The sequence below is a fragment of the Mus caroli genome, chromosome 17 (genome assembly GCF_900094665.2).
Source record: "Mus caroli chromosome 17, CAROLI_EIJ_v1.1, whole genome shotgun sequence".
Lineage (NCBI taxonomy): Eukaryota > Metazoa > Chordata > Mammalia > Rodentia > Muridae > Mus > Mus caroli.
The window spans coordinates 65,598,053-65,619,075 of record NC_034586.1 but is presented as its reverse complement, the minus strand read 5'-3'; positions in this window follow the sequence as shown (position 1 = coordinate 65,619,075).

The window sequence follows — 21,023 nt, the reverse complement described above, 5'->3', positions numbered from 1 at the left end:
TCCTCTCCCTCCCCTCTTACCACACCCCCCCTCTCTTTCTCACACACACACACACACACACACACACACACACACACACACACATGAGTAGAAGGGGACTACTGGGAAAATAAAACTGTCAAAATGAACAATGAATCCCATTATTGTATATAATTAATATATGCCCATAAAAGGTTTTAGAATACTGCCTTAGCCATTTTGAGAGTCAATTCGTATTAACCACTTAATCAATGCTGTATAACCACGACACCATTCACTTCAAATACTTCCTACTGCCCCACCCCTGATAACCACCAGTCTAGATACGTTCTTTGTATATGATGATGGCTTAGACAAAAGTTATGAATTCAGATTACAGTTCCTGAAGAGTAACCATGGCAACTCACTCATTTTTTTTGATGGATCTCCATTAGGTTTCTTTGCCATGGCATAGCTGGTGAATAACCTCTCTATATATGCTTTGATGAGTTAGGTAGCAAAATGTTTCTGAATTTGAGAAATATGATTTTCATGGATCTATCCTACATCTATTGGACTGGTCTTGGGAGAAGCCATCCATAACACAGTGATCTATTGGGCTGGCCTGGGGAGAGGCCACACACAACACAGCATTATGTGAACACATTATCCTGTTAAAGGATGTTGCTATGTATTTCAACTGCTAAGTGACAATCCAAATGAAGTATGTCCCAACATGCCCATAGAGTGTAACACTGTTTGAAGTATACAGAGCAGTTAACTAATCTTGCAAAAGCACACTGTTGTTTGCATTGCCAGCACTATATACTTATCCAAAATTAAAGTTTACAGTAGAAAGAGCCTTGAGAGAGCTTTGATCTGTCATCATTATTGCAAGGAAACTGTCCAAGATGGCAGTAGAGACACCTTTCTACTACCAAATAACACAGAGCAACTGCTCTCAGAGAGCTCAATGGTTCCACAGATCGTCAGTTATCTTCCCCAAAGGGCAGGTTGTTGTCAGCTACTGAGGAGAATTGGTGTAGCAGAAGGAGAATCTTCTTGGCTTAAACGCTTTCTTCTTAAGCTCTTTATCAGAGCTGATGGCTCCAGACTTAAATGTTCTAGACGCTGTGCATCAGATCATCTCTTCCACATCTATAGCATTCAGCTTAGCCATTGATGTGACCGTATCGGCCACGGATGATGTAAAAACTAATGCTATAGGAGTCTGACTACAATAAGGCTGGATTCACATCACAGCTAAACTTTATGAAAGCAGAACATGAATAGGATTGACTTATCAATACACAAGCAAATTTGAAATGGGTTAACCATACACATCTTTGCATTAAAACTTGCCCTTTGGAGGCACGAAAGATGACTCAGATGTTAAGAGGCCTTCCTGCTCTTGAAGAGGACCTGCATTCAATTCCCAACACCTAGGTCAGGCAGTTTCCAACTATCTATAACTCCAGCTCCAGAGAATCTGATAAATCTGGACTTTCTGGGCAAGAGTGTGTATGTGAACATACCCACAAAGAGATCTATCTACATGCATACAGGTAATTAGAAATAAAATCAGTCTTTATAAAATGAGAAGTGGCCTTGTATCAGAATGTCTCTGTGTCTGTGTAAAGTGACATAAGAAGGCCAGTGTGGTCCAGTTGACGACTCCTGTACTTTCTCCACACTCTGCTGTAGCTCCTTCATGTGTTGGTAAAAGAATAGCATCCCTCTTCCAGAGCATTATGATTTTACCAGTAATTAAAGCCTAGAATACAGGGATGTTTATCCACAGTGGAAAAACTTTAGCCACTGAGGAGGAGAAGCCATGGGTAATAACAGTCTCCCTGTCCAAACGATGATTCTTTCACCTTTAGTTTTGTATTACCCTAGTACAGTGATGAGTTCTATCATGGCATCTTTATTTATCTATAGATTTTTTATGTATTTAACTCCCCCAAACTCTTACCTTTCCCTCTCTTGCTCCTGAAATAACCCTTTCTCTCCCCAGCCAGTCCCCTTCCAGTGTCAAGCATTTTCATTGTGTGATTTGATTTTATTCTTTGGTAATCACTGAGTTTAAATTGGGTTACTTTTCGGAGCACAGATGAGGGGTTATCCAAGGATCACCAGCTCTGACAAATGGGTATGCCATGGAAGAAAATGTCTCTCCTCCCTCTCCACAACGACTAACTGCCCTTATCTTCTCAGAAAAGGATAGGGTCTCAGGACCTCCATGTTCAGTGAAGAAATGTTGACTGGCCCGGTCTTGTTCAGCATCTGTGCAGGTTATCATGGTTATGTAGAGTTCAGGAATTCAACAGCCAGGTCATGCTTGAGATATAGTGTCCACCACACTGTGCCTCCTCTGGTTCTGACAATCTTTTTAATGCCATCTTTTATGGTATGTTTTGAATTTTTGAGGAGGTGTTCTAACCAATTTCAGGCTCAACTTTTGTCAGTCCTTGTCTTAGTTACTTTTAAATCGCTGTGATAAAATACCATGACCAAGGCAACTTATAGAGGAAACTGTTTTACTGAAGGGTAAGAGCTCAGAGGCTGAGCCTTCAACTGTCAGGGCCAGTAGCATGTCAGCAGACAGGCTGGCACTATGCTGGAGCAGTTGCTGAGAGCTCATGCACTGAGATAATAACCATAAGGCAGAGAGAGAGAGAGAGAGAGAGAGAGAGAGAGAGAGAGAGAGAGAGAGAGAGAGAGAGAGGAGAGACCGACAGAGAGACAGAGACAGAGAACGAACTAAGAAGGGCTTTGGAAACCTCAAGTCCCAGCCCTCCTCCAACAAAGCCACTCCTCCTAATCCTTCCCAAACTGTTCTACCTACTAGAGACTAAGCATTCAAGCACAAAAGCCTGCGGGGATTATTCCCATGTAAGCCACCACAAGCACTCTCAACACTTTGCTGAGCTATGAATCTCTGCAGGAGTCACTACGCATGTCAGAAGGGGCTTCTCTAACCAAGACTGACAGAGCCAAGAAAGGCATGATCCATGGGAATAAGCAAAAACAGTGAGAAGGCAATTAGACAGACTTATCATATCCAGATAGCAGAATAGCAGCAGTAGCTTTCCCATGAAGATGTACGAGGAATGACCTGCCCAGCTTCTGGCAGAGACGATTTTGAGGTTGAGCTACAGCTGCCAGTGTAGCCCTGTGCATCAGATACCATGTATCTGCATGTTTTCCTTTTCCTGTCTCACTTCCACCCGTGTACTCCTGGGAGTTACCTTACAGATAAGCGTCTTGCATTTGTACTCTGGTATTAAACATTGTTTTTTAAGGAAGCCCAAATCACAGTGGCTGGATTCGTATGTTCCGCTGCAACTGTGGAACAGAAGGATCAAGAACATCTGAGAGCACAGGGGCCCCTGTGTGAGAGAAGGAAAGGAAATTCTGACAGTGGGTAAAAAGCACAAAACTGTCTGTAGCATAGGCTGCGACGTGGTAAGTGCCATTTATTCAAAAACAAAAATAAAAATGTGCAGATGATCTGGTTAGATAGGCAGGGTCCCCCATCCTCCATCACTCCCCCCAAGCTGTCCTCTCAGTTGAAGAGAATGACTGTCACTGAATACAGGAAGACTAGTCTTCAGTCAAGGGTATACAAGTAGCTGTGGTCCCCTGCTAGAACCTCCAAACAAGCTCTCAAAACCAAAAACTAAAAACCCAGATCTGATTCACAATTTTTCAAGGATTCTCCAAGTGCATGATTTTGTGAAATATGTGGACAGTCACCTTCTCCATCAATGTTCTTTTATTCAATTCTAATAATTTATTTAAGTTTGTTCCTTATGTAGTAAATGTATGTTGTCTCTTTTAAAACATATGGTTTTTGTTTTTTGTTTTTTTTTTTTACTTTTTGGGAATTTCATACAAATATACAATTTATTTTAATATCTATGATGGCTGATCTTAGTTGTTCAATTTGATCATATATGCAATCAAATAAAACCCAGGCATCTGAGCACACCTGCATGGGGCTGGGCACACCTGTATGGGGCTAGGCACACCTGCACAAGGCTGGACACACTTGCACAAGGCTGGGCACACCTGCATGAGGCTGGACACACTTACACAAGGCTGGGCACACCTGCCCAGGGCTGGACACACTTGCATGGGAATTGTTCTTCATTGGATCATTTGAGGCAGAAGACCTCATCTCCCGTGGCAGCCCGGTAGAAGAACATGGAGGAAGAAAGCTTTTGCTTTTGCCTGCTCGCCCTCACTCTCGCTGGCAGGTTCATTCATCCCGCTGCTGAAACGTTTCTTTACTGGTGTTGGAACTTAACTTCTTTGGGATTCCAGCACTGACTGTAGATCAGCTGAGCCATTCAGCTTTGTGCCCTGAACAACTACACACTTCCTGGCATTGTTGGACTAGCCAAACCATGGCCTGTATATGTATATATTATACGTTATCTATTAGAGAGAAAGAGGGAGAGAGAGAGAGAGAGAGAGAGAGAGAGAGAGAGAGAGAGATTCATTCTATCACTTCTGTTTCTCTAGAGCACCTTGACTTATACAATGCCCTCACCCAATACTCTCTCTAACTTTCCCACACATCCCACTAACAGGTCCCCCTAACATCATGGCCTCTTTCTTTATCTTTTAATAACTCACTGAGCCCAGTGACTGTTGCCTCTTTGCACATCAGTGTGGAACCATTGCCTGGCATATGGACAACCTACCATTGACCACACATCTAAGGAAAAGTGACCCCTCTTCCTGCAGCAGCCATCAACTGCAAGTAGGTCTTTACATCAGGATGACGGTTCATGACCACCCTCCTCCATTTGTACCAGAATTTTAACTGGCTAGATTTAGTGCAGGTCTAACACAAAAAAGCAAGACTGCTGTGGGTGATGCGTTCAAGGATCTAGGGTATGGCAATTTACCACAATCCCCCCCCCCCTGTTTTCAAACACCCTGACACCCCTTTCCTCATGCCTCCCCAAAACCTGTGGGAGGCAAGTTGGTATAGATGTCTTATACCTGAGCACTCATAGATACATAGTCTCAGGTCTCTGCCCAGTTATGAGTCTCTGCTTTAACCACTGCCAAGGGAAGCTTTTCTAGCCCAGGGTCAGAGTGGTAGTATTTAGAAAGTGGTTTGAAAATATGACCATCAAAATAGTTTTTTTTTCACATAGAGATTTTTATATACAGTTTTAGATGCATAGATAGAAAGTAAAGATAATTTCCATACACACAAACATACACACACACACACTCAGATTTTCTTGTTGCTAGTAACTTATATTAACAGACTAACACACCAATATTAGTACCTTATAATTAGCTGGCCTCCATCCTTTATTCAGATTACCTTGGCTTACGTCTAAGATGGCATACTACATTCACATCTCTTGCCTCTCTAGGCTGGTCTTGGCTGTGACAACATTTCCAAGTTTCCTGGTTCGTCACAACCTTCTCCTCTTGGAAGAATATTTTATTGGTCAGGTATTTTATAGGATGTTATTCACCTAAAATGTGCATCTACTTTCCTCAAAGTGAGGACAGATATCATGAATAGTAGCAACACTATCATGAAGACGGCAGATTACATTGAAACAGAGAGTGATCACCATTGTTTTTACCACCAGAAAGCAAAGTAAAATACCAAAAAACAACATTGCTTTGATCGGGCTGGGTCAAAGGGATACAGGAGCTGACAGAAAAAGATTAACCTAACTTATTAATATCCATGAGTCTTTGCTGTTACAAATACATAATGAATAAACATATAAGAGAGGTAAATATCACAGAATAAAATTTTCAAATAATTCCTGTATGCATTTAGACTGGGGCTATGGGGTTTGAAGAGGGAAGTCACAGAGGTCATTTTTTAAATCCCCATACAGTACTGAAAGTGGCAATAGTATTGTCAATGTTTATGCTGTCCTTAGTCACGTGTCTGATGAAGACAATGCTTGTTGACTTTCCATCCAGTGAAGATGAGCTTGCTCCCCAACACCCATTCTGTACTCATTGTAAGGAAGCACATGTGCACATCCCATGCTGCAGCGCTGGACGGTTAGGGTCTACCTACTTGAGGAATTTTTCAATCAAATCACCCATTCCCCTAAGAATCATGTGTTTGCATGACAGGCTCACTACTCTCCAAGACATTTGGGCTGCCTGTGCCTACTGTGAGTTTTTAAGTCAGTAAGTTAAAAAATAAATGAGTCTTAACACGGTTCTCACAGGAACTGTTCCAAAAAGTAAGTCAAATATGAATTCTGCCTCCTTCTAGCCTTGAATAAAATACTCACCGTATTTTTATTTTATTCTCACAGGGTTTTGCTTTGTTTTACAGTGTTGGGAGTTGAAACCAAGACCTTTTACAGGGTAAGTAAGTGTGTTGGTAATAATTCCCAGCCTTGGCCCCCTTGGTTTCTTGACAGAAGATAACATTATATAAGCCAGACTGGCCTTGAGTTTGCCATCCTTCTGCCTCTACCTTCCAATGTGTTGGGTTTTTGTAGCATGTACCACCACAGCTATTCTGTTTTACTAGTAGGTGAAGGTGATAACACTTACTTTATCTTTATGAAGATAAATTCAATAAAGCACTCAAATACTAGGTATAGTACTAAAAAGGATGTGATACACACAGTTCCTTACATTAAAGCTGGAGTACCCGTGATCCTCGTTATTCAGCACTGTATGTAGAAAGACTCTGGGCCCCAGTCAGGCTTCTGCATGGAACAGAGAGCACCTTCAGTATGTGAGAAACACAGAGCTCTGGCTTCAGGAACAACTAATCAAAGCTCTGCTTAATGCTGTCTCTTCTAGATGTAAAAATAGCCTAGACGTTCCCGTCCAGACTCTCTGCTCCAGCGCACATGCCCACAGTCATGAGAGTATCCGGTCTCATTTTTACCATGAGGCTGAATAAATAAAACATTAGGATGGTGTGTGTTTGCTATTGTCCTCATTCCTCAAAGCAGACTTCAAGCTGTATCTCCAGATCCCCTAGAGACTCGGATTGAAGCAAGCAATGTTTCTTTTTCTACCTTCTACACTCTCATGCAGAATTGCCTAAAACCTCAGTAAAGCACAGCATAAGGAGCACGCCGTGTGCTGAAAGCTACGATTTATAAAGTCTCTATTATACAGTCAACATAGTCACCCCGAAGGACACTCTGACATTGCTCATGTGCCCACGATGATTATATTCCTTCGCCTTTTGGGACTGAGGTTATAGTTATAATTTCCTCTTCTAAAATATATATATATAAATTTTGGTCTAGAGTGTTGGCTCAGGTTTTTAAGAGCACTTGCTGTTCTTGTAGAGGCCTTAGATTCAATTCCCAGAACCCACACATTGGTTCACAACTTTCTGTAACTCCAGACCCTGGGGATTTTAACACTCTTTTCCAGCCCCTGTAGACACCAGGCAGGCACGAGATAGACAAACATACCTGCAGGCAAAACATTCATACACATAAAATAACAAAATATTAAAATCTGTATAGGTTTTACATCTCTTCCCGTGGAGAGGTGACATGCTTCACCCCTAAGTCTTCTGCCTTTGCTTTCTTGATCCCCATAGTTTTGTGGCATAGACTGACTGTGGTGAAGTAGAGACAGGGAAGCAGAGAATAATCATGGCTGGGAACACACCAATGTTAACATCAGATCTGAAAAGTCTGTGAACACTCTCTTCACTAAGCCTGTCAGTATTAACTTCATCTCCCAAAAGAAACCAATTTATTCCACCTAGTGAAATCAAGAAATAAACAACTTGTGGTTATGTAAAAATGGAGTTAATATATATATATATATATATATAATATATATATACATATACATATACATATATAATTGTTTTAAGTTTTTGAAATAAATGAACTGGGTTTTAAACACTAGAAATGAAGCTCTAAAGATAAGATATCACATGAATGGCTGGTGTGCCCATGTGCTTAATCCAATAATGACTCCTTTTAAACAAAGATCAGCTTCTAGGGGCATGGAGTGGAGAAGGAAAATAGGTAATATATTATGTTAAAAAGTAACTTTTTCTAAACTTTGCAGGCTCTAGAAGCTTCCTTTAATAGTGCAGCGAGTTGCTTAAAAGCCGGGGTCTCATTCCATGCCTCAGCAATATGAGGTTTCATTCCATGACACAGCAGTACAGGGTCTCATCCCATGACTCAGCAGTATGGGTCTCAGCAGTAGAGATTCCTAGCCAAATAGAGATTGTGATAACAGCATGTGACTCCTCAAATCACGTGACATTTGAATGTCTCTGTTCGATGATTTGTTATTAACACTGGGGATAAGTTCTGAGACAGCATAGTTTCACTTCATTTCATTGCTTTGCTTCTGGGTCCACAAAACAAGGTGAGCCTACACAAACCAAAATAGCCACAATTAATCAATCTGTGTGGCCTCCTGATATAACCAAGAGACACAAACATAGGACACAGGAGGATGATGTCCATGTAGCACTGCATATTGGTTTTAATGAACACTTTTATAATTAAGAAGATTCCTAAATTAATGATAAAAACACAGTATAGTAAGCATCATCAAGTAATATATGATGTACATGTTTATATACTTCACTTTCATTTGGCAGTCTGCAGGTTTCTTTACACCAGCATTCACACACACACACACACACACACACACACACACCACACACCACACACACCACACACACCACACACACGTTTACTATTGTTACAAAAGCTACAGTGTAGGAATTTTCAGCTACATTTAATATTTTGTACTCCTAGGCACCAAATTGCTTTATGTGCTAAGCAATCACTCTCCCCAAGTCTTCTACTATAATCTTATAGGACCTCCATCAGACATGTGATCAGTCATTGATCAAAACATGAGTACTCACTGAACAAGCATCATTCCTAACTATATTCTAAATATTTGTCCTTACACTCACAAATAAGTGTAGTCTTCACCTCTCATCAAAGGAACGTCTCTTTGCAAAAGACATAGACCAGGACACAAAGCCACAACCAATCACATGCAGTTGTGGAGCCTAGTCCCAATGGATAGATCTACGAAACACTCCTGCTTCTAAGACCCAGGGAAAGTTATAGAAGAGGGAGAAGAAAGATTGTAAGGGCCAGAGGATCAGTAAGTTTGCTGTAAGATTTTGTCTCCTGGAAACAAAGCTGCACCTGTCAAAATCTCACCACCATGACTGCCCAGATGTGAGTCAAACAAAACGAAGGCAATTATTGGCGCAAAGTGGACAGGGAAAGCCCACAAGGCCTCGGGGAAGAAAATAGAAATTGGTTATCCAATCCCAAATAGTCAGCCCTGAAAACATACATACAGATAACTTTTCACAGTCTGAAATAGGTTATATTTAGGACTATATGTTAAGGTTTTCTCTTTTACTGTCCATTGTAATATTAACTGCTGGCCCCCAAGACCTGGAGTCTGAGGTAGCTTCTGGGACCCTGCGGCCAAGTTAATTTTGATTGGCTAATAAAGATGCCAGCAGTCAATAGCTATGGAGAAGAGACATGGGTGGGGTTTAGGTTTCCAGGGCTTGAGAAGAGAGAGAGGAGAGAGGTAGTGTTAGGGGAAGCAATTCTTTTGGTCTAGGGACCAAAAGAACATGGCCCAGAGGGCTGCCTGGTTGGAGCTGAAAACAACCCAGATGAGACATAGTGAGTAATAACTTGGGCTATTGGATAGGAGGTAGATTCTAACTGCATGGAGGGTCGGCAGCTGCCTAGTTATTGTGCTGCGTAAGGCATATTAAATACAATATAAAGACTGTATGTGTGTCTTTTATCCGGAATCATAAATGGTCAAAGGTAAGAAGAAACTCTGCACAGGGAATTTTTAAAATATTTTTTACAACAGCTATACATGTACATGTATTTGCATACATGTACGCAGTAACAATAAATGAAAATGGAGGCAATGGATTTGAAAGAGAGCAAGGAGAGTCATATGGAACTTTGGGAAGGAGGAAAGGGAAGGGCAAAATGATGTAATTGTATTGTAATCTCAAAATTAAAATAAGTGTGCCACACAGGAGCATGATTGATTAAAAGGCGAAATGCAGCGGCACCTGAGTTTCCCACGCCCTCCCCCCACCTCACGTTTAGAGTGACATTTGTGCCTCTCTCATTTCCTTGTCTCATCTTGCTTTTCACTGCATCTTGTCTTCATTCTCTTTCTCTGTCAGAAGTCTACCCTGTGTCTTCCATTCCCAAGCTTGTGTAATACAAAATCAGACTACGGGTGGAAGCAGGTGGGCGCAGTCGTGAGGAACACAGGAGTAAAGGAGAGATGAGGAGACAAACACACACAGCTTCCAGGAAGTGACCGGAAGTAGGAGACTCCAGAGCGGAAAGGATATTGGGCATTTTGTGAGAGAAGGAGGCTTTTGAAATATGTAGAGGTTCCCTTGCTCTGAGGTATGCACTGAATAAAGACAATCAAGAGATGCAAATACTAATGTTACCTTTGAATTGTTTTTTTCTTTCTTTTTTTTTTTGTTGTTGTTGTTGTTTGGTTTTTTTGTTTTTTGTTTTGTTTTTTCCAAGACAGGGTTTCTCTGTATAGCCCTGGCTGTCCTGGAACTCACTTTGTAGTCCAGGGTGGCCTCGAACTCAGAAATCTGCCTGCCTCTTGAATTGTTTTTAGTTGCTGGACAATGTTTTCTTGAACGTAATTGTATACAGAGACCAGAAAATGGCCCAGCTTATTTCGGTAACATAATGGTTATAATGGCAGTCACAATTATTATCAAAACTATACAGTCTTCCTGTACACAAATAAGGGGAGTTATTTTCACCAATTTAAGGGGAGTGGAGATGCTAATTTGTGGTTTAAATCCATTCAAATAAGATAACATACATTCCAAATGGAAAATTATTGCTGTGTCCTTGAGGATTTGTATGCAAACTTTCAAGGAACATTAAGCTGCGGTCACGTCCATAGCTTCTCCAAAGTCTGCAAACTGGAGAAAGCTAGGAGTGTCTTGGATATTTTAGCAAGCAACTGTGTGTTATTTCACAACAAGGACACAGTGAAACATGTGCCAGGCAATCTCACCATTCTATAAGGCATCACGGGGCTGAGGTCAGGGATCCCTATGGAAGAGTTAGGGAAAGAAGCGAAGAAACTGAAGGGAATGGCAACCCCATAAGAAGACCAACAACATCAACCAACCTGGACCCCTCAGAGCTCCCGGCTCTAAACTACAAATCTAAGAGCATACATGGGCCGGTTTGTGGTCCCTGGCACATAGGTAGCAGAGGACTTTCTTGTCTGGCCTCAGTGGGAGAGGATGTGCCTAATCCTGTAGAGATTTGATGCCCCAGGGAAGGGGGATGCCCCTGATTGGGGAAGCACCCTCTCAGAGGCAAAGGGGAGGGGCAATGGGATAAAGAACTGTGGTAGGAGGAGCCAGGAGAGGGGCAACATTTGGAATGTAAATAAATTTAATGATTAATTTTAATAATTTAATAATTAAATGTAATAATTAATTTTAATACTTTAATAAAAATCACAGGCATGCTCAGGCAAACTAATGCAGCTTCAGTATTACAGGATAGTATAATTGTGGGACCTCCATCAAGACTAGAAAGTCTGTAGGTGGAACTTGATTGTGTAAGAAAATACAAGGAAAGGGGACAATATCAAATTAATAAAAACCAAAATCAGATTAATGTCTGAAACACAATAATTAGCATTTAACAAGGAAAAAACCTTTGGATCTTTATTTCATGCATGAAAAATAAAAACAGGGAAAAGATCACGCGATGTTCTAAGAAGCATTAAACAGAAATGACCTTTGAGGTAAATGTGATGTACAGGGAAAAGAGCTGTCAGAGTCCTGAGTGATCCCCATTAACCCTGATTATAACACAGGGTTTTATAAGTGGCATAGTTGGGTGTAAGATTATATTTGTAATTGTTTTTAAAAGAATCATTTGGTTAAAAGGTTTTAAATATTAAATTAGTGGTCTTCTCCCTATTAGTTCAAAAATGCTCCCAGAACTAAATGTTTCATTTATTTTCATTGTTTCATTTATTCATTTATTTATTTATTTATTTATTTATATCCACTTAGAATCTGTCCAGTTGCATGGGGCTACCACTTCACTCACAATGTGCTCATTACACAATCTTACTAAAGAAGGCCATTTCATAGGAAAAGCAGGTTTAAATAAATTATTTATTCAGTTCTAGAATCTCAAAAAAAAAAAAAAGAAAAGAAAAGAAAAACACACCAAGTGAAATCAATAAGATGGGAAATAATTAACATGACAAAGGTAAATTTTCCCTGTGAGGTACCCAAGCAAGGACTGGTCACTCTTAACATAGTTGCTAAATAAAAATATAAAATGATCAGCAGTCCAGGAGACAGAAAGACACAGCCAAGTGACGGCAATTGCAGCCATTGTGTTTGGTAGAGAGGCTCACAAAGGGGGAGAATAAAATAGAACAAACATCACATCTCTTTGTGGCTAACTGAAATCACATCTCAAATACATACAAACTGGAAATTAAACTGAAAACTGGCCTGAAAATCATTTCTAAATATGCAGAGCACTTGCTTGTCTGTATGTCCACTAACTCTTAGGAGGTAAAGCAAAGAAACAGAAGCCACTGTTATCAAATTTGAATCAAGAAGAAACCCTATCGCATAACTTCTCAAGTGAGGCAGTATTTTTACACAAACTAGAAAACTTACACTATGTAGAACATGTGGCCTCTTTTTTATCACATTATTTTGCTCTGTTTTTTGTGCATTAAATTACTTTGGAACACAACTAATTTATTCTGATAGTCTGAAATAGATATAATATGATTTATTTCTGTAAGTAGGATTTTTTTTCCATTTACAGTCGATAAAACTTTATGTAACCAATGCTTCACTCATAGTAAATAATATGTACACATATGTACAAACATACCTTTTTGTGAAAAATAAGTCTGATTCTATACCAGTATATTTATAAATTCTTTTAAAGTCCAGAAAAAAAGACAGTTCATATACTAACAAAACTATGCAAAAAAAAAAAATTTTTGAAAGCAGTATAACGCCAAAGCAATCAGAAGGAAAGCCGCAGTGCTAAGAAGCCTGCTGCATTCATTTCCTTGAACCCCACTGATTTAAAATTCACTTGTGCATTTTCTCAGTTTCACCTCTCAATGACTCAACTGAATCAGACAGAACTTACATGCACTGTGCAGCACTCAGTTCTGATCCCTGGACCAGTTGCCACTAAGATCCTCCCAACATAATCATCTCCGAGCCATCCTGGCCAGAGGGGATGGTCTGAAAGAATCTACTTTGAAATAGGCAGCTTGAGATAATGGTCACTGGTCAGGTGCTTCATGTTCACATCCAGGGTGGCCAAATTGCATCCCCAGAGCTCCTCAATAAACGTGCAACGTCATGGCTACAGCCATATGATGTCATTTTCTAACCCCAATTTTCTCTAATGTCTGATCCCAAGTCTTAGGCAGGATCCATGGCAGCACAGACATGTATATTTCTCCTCTGGGCTTGAATGCAGTTCATCCCAGCCTCTCCTTTGAACTTGGCAGATAAGGCTGTACGTTCATGAATAGAGAATGCTGCTACAGGCTATGAACACAACACAAAACAGCACCATCCAGTCCTCCTTAGCAGTGGGAAGTGCAAAGCACAGCAAATTCTCATTCATCCTGAAAGAAAGGTGACAGGTCCCATATCTCTTGATCAATAAAAAAAATCAGCAATATGTTAAGCTAAATCCTTACTGGGTGGAAAGGAAACCATCGAAGGTACTCAATACTTACTGCTAATATGCTAGGACACTTCCCACTATGATGTCATCAGCAAAGGTTCATCTAGGTCTCTTCAGACTATCGATGGCAAACAGGAGAATCACCGCAGCTCTGTGCGAGACCATAAATATGTGCCATGTCCCTCTTGTTTGAGTGTGAAAAGAAGGTATTTTTGCAGATGAATGGCTATACATCACTCATGGAAATCAAAAAATAAAGACTCAAAGCATGGTACTTCAAAATGAAGGACATGAGAAGCAAAGCACCCTGTTCGTACTCCCCATTCTTCTATGTTGCAGACCATGCAAGCTAAGAACTTTACGTCTCCCAGGCAGGACAGAGAAACCAGACCCATCTTCTCACAGCCATTCAGTCTCCTAGAAACACTGTATCAGCCTTACCTGCCTTTCTGTATCAGAAGTGACTATGAGAACATTACCTGCCTCCCTGTGTCACTGACTATAAGAAGGTTACACTGTCATTCTTACTTGCTTTCCTATGTCAGGACTATGAGAACATTACACTGTATCAGTCTTGCCTGCCTTCCTGTGTCAGAACTGGCTATGAGGACATTCTTTGACATGCCTTGTCTTATAGCAGATCCAAAAAGAGGCCTTCCCCATACCCAGGTGGAGGCATGATTCACACAGACCAGAGAGAATCAAGCCCACAAGTTTTGCAGTTTTCACCTCTCAGCTTATTAACCTAGTTCATATCTATTCTTCACTGAATAAAACATGATTCCATGGTGTGATTGTTATCCTACTGGCCTCTGAGTTATAATAATAGAAAGAACTCTTTGGAAAATAAAGTCCATGGAAGAGTGGGCATAAGTTATAGCAAGTACTATGTAATTTTACATGAGGGACTTAAGAATTCTTAAATCTGGACAGCCACAGGGTGTCCAGAAACCAATTCCTTGTGGGTACAAAAGGATAATTTGGCAATATCAGCATCATTAAATCTATCATCTATTACCTATAACAGCATTGTAAGTTTGAGTTTCTCCCAAACACCTAAGGGAGAGCAGGTACTATCTTCCTGAGGAAGTGACTGACCATACACAGAATTCACAAAGGTGTAGGGAAAAAATTCACAAGCTTCATCTCTCCGCACATTGATTTTGTCAAAAGAAATGTTTGGTGATTAAGAGAGATGGCTCAGCAGTTAAGAGCAATTGCTATTCCTGCAAAGGACCCAAGTTCTGTTGCCAGCACTCACACGGCAGCTCACAACCATCTATAACTCCATTTACAAGGAATCTGGCATCACCATCCTCTGTAGGCACCACACCTGAGTGCACATGCCCACACAAATGCACATACATGTAATTGAACCAGTAAAACTAAGTTATTCTAGTTAAAATTTTAATACTAGAGGTGCTGGATTATTTTTCTGGATATCCTAGAGACAATGAGACTTTTAGGGGAGCACTAAGCCAGGAGTAATAAGAATGGATGTAATTTACCTAAAGTCTAGAGAATGGTCTGTAGAGCTTTCTAGGGCAGTAGATGCAGTCATCTACCAGAAAAAGTCAAAATATAATAGATAAGCTTTGGTGACACAGGCAAAGAAAAATCATTGCTTCTTAGGTCTCCCTTGTCGTATTGAATGAGGTTTTCAGGGCAAAGAGTATGTGTTTGGGGAAGAATGGAGTAAGCCCTCCACCACTAGTAGATCCATAGGTCATTCTCAGACAGGGGACTGTCTGCCTTGGCCTTGAACATCTACCAAGTGTCAATATACTGGTGCTAGATCCTAAATCAGTGACCCAATAACTTCATTTTCAACCGACTTCTGCATTGCACGAATCTCAGATGTAGCAGTAGTAACTGCAGAAAGGCAGAGAGAGAAATAGATACAGTTCTCTAGCCAAGCAGAGATCTTGCACACATGCCAAGTCTATGCTGGAGATGGGAAGAAGTTTGCCTCAAATGATGGGGTCTTTGTGCACATCCTTGAAATAAGGCTGTAAGAGACTGAGCACCCAGTGCATAGGCCTGAGACTGAATAGTGGGCAATAGGAATGGGAACAGGAGGAACCAGAAATAAAAAGGTGTATTGCAAGAAGTATTTGCTTACCAGGTATTGTTAAATCCAAAGGAGAGAGAATATATCCTTGAAAAGGAATGGAGATTAGATTAAGATATCAATCTGGTCCCACAATGCTCTTGAAACGTGTATACAGAAGTGAAGACAAGCAAGCCTTTGTTGGAAGGGAAAGCATGAACAGTGGAAAGCGGATTCGCCAGTTTGCATAAACTCATATCTGAGAGACATTAGCTCATCAATGATTTTAATTCCATAAGCAGAACATGGTATGGACAAATCTGAAAGAAAATTAACTAGTACTGTGGTTGTTGCTCCCTAAGAAGACCTGGTAAACTGAGATACTATGCCAGATGCCATGGTTACTGACATGTTGGTGAAGGAAAATCACAATGTACATTTAATGGCCTTGGGTAGATGTTTTAGCAAAATAAGCTCAAGTAAGACAACAAGAACAGTGAAATGCAAGCACACCAAAGGAAATGTGTTTTGATGGATTGGATATGTATCAGATACAGTAAAGCTACTTTTCTGCTTGGTAATATCTCCCGTAGTGTGTCCAGCCCTGTGCTCTGTGTTCTCAGGGAGAGGGGACAGCCCTCATTTCCTGTGATGAAAAAAACTCATAACTATGACTTTGGTATGAATTCACTAGGCTTACAGTGAAAGGTGTACTGTGTCACAATCTACATTTCTGCTTTGAAGTTTATTTCACTTAAGAGCTTATGATTATGAAGTAAGAATCATTTGTGTACAGTAGGGAGATAAATATAAAAGGAAAGGGGGGATACATCTGAAGAAGTCTAACAAATCACAGTATTAACTATATATCTAAAAATACCTATATATACACAAGTCAGTATATATATATATATATATATATATATATATATATATATATAGCTTAAATAAAAATATTTTCTATTTGGCCTGACAATTCATTCCTCCTCCCAAGAGCCACAGACCATCTCACAAAACCCCAGCATCATAGATGAGAAATCCTCCTTTGAATTATTGGTCCTAGTTGTCCAAGAGATTCCAAAACCAACATATGCCATTGCTGTTGCCTTTGACAGTTGCCACCCATAGAAGCAGAAATTAAGCCCCTTTTGCTGAAGACAACATGTGCTTTTGGATACAAAGATCAGAGGCCCCAGAGCTTGAACTGACCTGACAGCCTCCTCTCTGATGACTGGCTGTCCTGGGACCAGAAGGCACCTTGCACACTTCAGAGGGAAAAAATAAGAAACGGCCTTACACAGCTATAAAACCTAGGAACCACAACAACAGCCAGCATGTGTTGTAACTCTAAGGGCTTAGTGGTTGCCTGTATACCTTGATGGTGATCAACAGCTACCTAATGGGATGTAAGACTAGCATAACTAGAGGAAATGCTTGGTACTAGAACCCTAGCCAGCTACTCAGGCTTAGTGAAGTTATGGATCTTGGAGGAGAACCTAGAGCGCCCACTTCACTAAACTAATGCAACCCCTACCTACATTCTAATATTTGTCCTTATATCCAAAGATAGATAGATAGATAGATAGATAGATAGATAGATAGATAGATAGATTCCTCACCCCTCAGCAAGGAACCTTTTCTTTGCAACAAGCCTGAAACCATTACAGAAAATGGCAATCAAATACAGACTTGCAAAGCCCAGTCCTGACTGATATATCTACAATACAATGCTAAGGCATTTGGGGACATTGCTGAAAAGGGGATGGAAAGACTGGAGAGTCAGAGGACCAGGGAGTTTGCTGTGCAACTGTTTCCTAGGAGCATCAGAAGCTACAAACTATAAAATCTCACCAACATGACTGCCTAAACATAAGATTATCAGGATGCCACCAATAGACCTCCTTCCATGGATGGGAGAATGCTCAGAAGACCTCTGTCTTAGACAAAATCCATAGGCCACTGAGGGATACAGAAAGTGGGAAAATCACTTTTGTCAGAGAAGGAAGGACACATGAAATGGTTATCCAAAACCAAAGGCTCAGACCTGAAAACACACACATACAGGTAACATTATACAGAGCAAGTATTTATGTACTCAGGAATGTGTGTATGTGTCTGTGTGTGTATATGTATGTAAATATATATATATATGTATATATATGTATATATGTGTGTGCGTGTATATGTATATGTATATGTATATGTATATGTATATGTATATGTATATGTATATGTATATGTATATGTATTGCGGGGAATATCTAGAGCTAGCCCCTGCACCAGATGATCTCACTCACTCAATCTCTTGGCCCACCAACTCTCCAGCCCTGTGAGACCAGGGGCCATCTTTCAGACAGGGTCCCCTAGTTCCTCTCACTTTCGTGCAAAATCCCACATACCCCTGGTTAGCCATCTCAACACCTCATTACCCGGTAGAATCAAGACTCTTAGTGCTTAATTAGCCAATCAGATTTATGTATCAATAATAACACAATTTACAAGAAGCCAATGCAATAATTTTAGAGTCAAATGATCATGTTAAAGGTTTAGCCCAAATATTCTAACCTTTTAGTAACACCACATCAGCCTCCATTCACTTCTCTTTCTCCTCCTCAGACAGCTCTCTCTGTCTCCTCAACTGCTCACTCTGCCTCCCTTCTCCTGTCCAATCACAAGCCTCCACTGCCCTAATGTGCTTGGACAGGGAAAATCCTGCAACATATATATCATGTGTGTGTGTGTGTGTATAATATATATGTATATATGTGTGTGTATATATGATATATGTATATATGATATATATATGTATGTGTGTGTAATCTGTATGTATATGTGTGTATATTATGTATATGTATGAACAATTAAAGAAAAGGATGCCTTGAATTTGTTTGAATAGAGGAAGTGGGTACATAGGAGAGCTTGAAGGAGGGAGGGAGAAATGGGAAAATGATATAACTACATTACAATCTCAAAAAATTATAAAAACTTCCTAGCCTAAACGCCAAGCATGGGACAGTGTCTTGGTATATGACCATTTATTTGTGGCAAATGGGTGCTAAAACTGAAGAAATGCCAGTGGCGCCACCCACCTATCTATGGCTATCCCTCAAAAGACACTTAGATTCAGTCACCAAGTGTCCCAGGGCTTCTTGCTCCCTTCCCAGTAACACTCAGTGCTTGGGTTCTTTTCTCTGGTGGTATATAGTGGGAGGAAGCTGATCTACACTTCGGAAAGTCCATCTGAGATACAGTACATGAAACAATCACAGCCAGGAGAGGTAGATGCCCAGGGAACCCTTTATAATGATCAAAAAGTAAAGTGCTGTGTGCTTAATTGGTGTGATATCTTTAACTTCTGATATTTGACTATTAACTTGCTAGGATTAATTACTACTAAATAGCATTTTAAAAACCTTTGCTTGAGCTCCCATGACTAACAACAGGCACTCGGCTTAACTGTTCTAAGCTGTGAGTTTGTGTCTGTGTGTGTTTGTGAACATGTCACCCATTGTACAAACATGTACTTGTTTGCAACATGTGGATATTCAGCAGGAACCAGTGTTTGTATGGAAGAGTTTTGCAATGCTGCCAATGCTAGACTACAGTGGCGTTGTTAATCAGCAGGTACAAGCTGGTGGTCCGCAGCTTCCAGGAGCTGCAAGAGATGCTGATATCAGTGGAGGCAATACTTTGACATGGCACAGTACAGTCTCAGCTCCTGGATTCAAGTTATGCTGCTACTTCAACATTGAAAGTTAGCTGGAGCTACACACATGCACCACCACACCAAGCTAAAGTCTTTTCAATCCTGAGTTAGAAGAACCAGCAGCATCCAGAGACTGCCCCACCTGGGGATCCATCCCATATACAACCACCAACTTGGACACTATTGTGGATGCCAGGAAGTGCTTGCTGATGGGAGCCTGATATGGCTGTCTCCTGAGAGGCTCTGCCAGAGCCTGACAAATACAGAGGTGGATGCTCACAGCCAACCATTGGACTGAGTGTGGCCGTCCCCGCTGGAAGAGTTGGAGAAGGGACTGAAGGAGCTGAGGAGGTTTGCAGCCCCATGGGGGGAGCAATAGTGTCAATAGGCCAGACCCCCTAGAGCTCCCAGGGACTGGATCACCAACCAAAAAGTACACATGGAGGGACTCATGACACTGGCCGCGTGCATATGTGGCAGAGGATGGTTTTGTTGGATGTCAGTGGGAGGAGAAGCCCTTGGGCCTGAGGGTATTCAATGTCCCAGTGTAGGGGAATGCTAGAGTGGAAGACAGGAGTCGGGGGAGGGGGGTGGGGAGCACCCTCATGGAGGCAGGGGGAGGGGAAATGGGATAGGGAGTTTCTGAAGGGGCGATCTGGGAAGGGAAAACATTTAAAATGTAAATAAAGAAAATATCCAAGAAAGAAAGAAAGAAAGAAAGAAAGAAAGAAAGAAAGAAAGAAAGAAAGAAAGAAAGAAAGAAAGAAAGAGAAGAAAGCAAGAGAAAAAGGGGGAGGGGAGGGGGGAGGGGGAGGGGGAGAGGGGTCTGCAGCATCCGGCAAGCAAATCCGTGTTCTCCTAGCATCTATGTTACCTTAATCTGTCATACAATTTTAACACATAGTAACTACACACAAAAAAATGCATTTTACTATGTCATTTCCATAATTAGTTATACTTTAAATCTATATAACTTTGAAAGAATGAAAAGCCCAGTAAAATAGAATTAGAAAAATGTAATGGTCTAGTTCACTGAATTATTTAATCTCCCACTTTCAGCATATTTCACTCTTCTCTCCTCTTGCCTTGTGTGTCAAAGAAGCATGAATTCCTCAAATAAATAGAGCTGTCTAAAATATAAATCTCTCATGTAAGAAGCGCACATCTGTTTTGAGAGTCTTCTGTAATTTCTAAGGGCAGAGGTATACTAAACATTAATGGAATTTGGCTTTCCTTGACATAAATTTGGACAGCCGACACCATGCTGACTGACAGGATGACATCTACACCCAGACAGGCAGCTTACATCCATCTTTTCTTTGAATCTGTATCTTCAGAGAAACTCTTGATAATGTATCTTCAGTCACATGAATCAGCTTTTCAGAATGGTCCCTTCCAGAATGTGAGACGCGCTGTACCAGGAAATTACAGGGGTGAGACATCTGAAGGGGTTAGTGACTGGTGTACGAAGGTGTGTTAACCATGACCATGAGAGCTGCCAGCCCATTGTTCATTTCTTCTGCTCCTTCAGGCTATGTAGCCTCTGGTAACG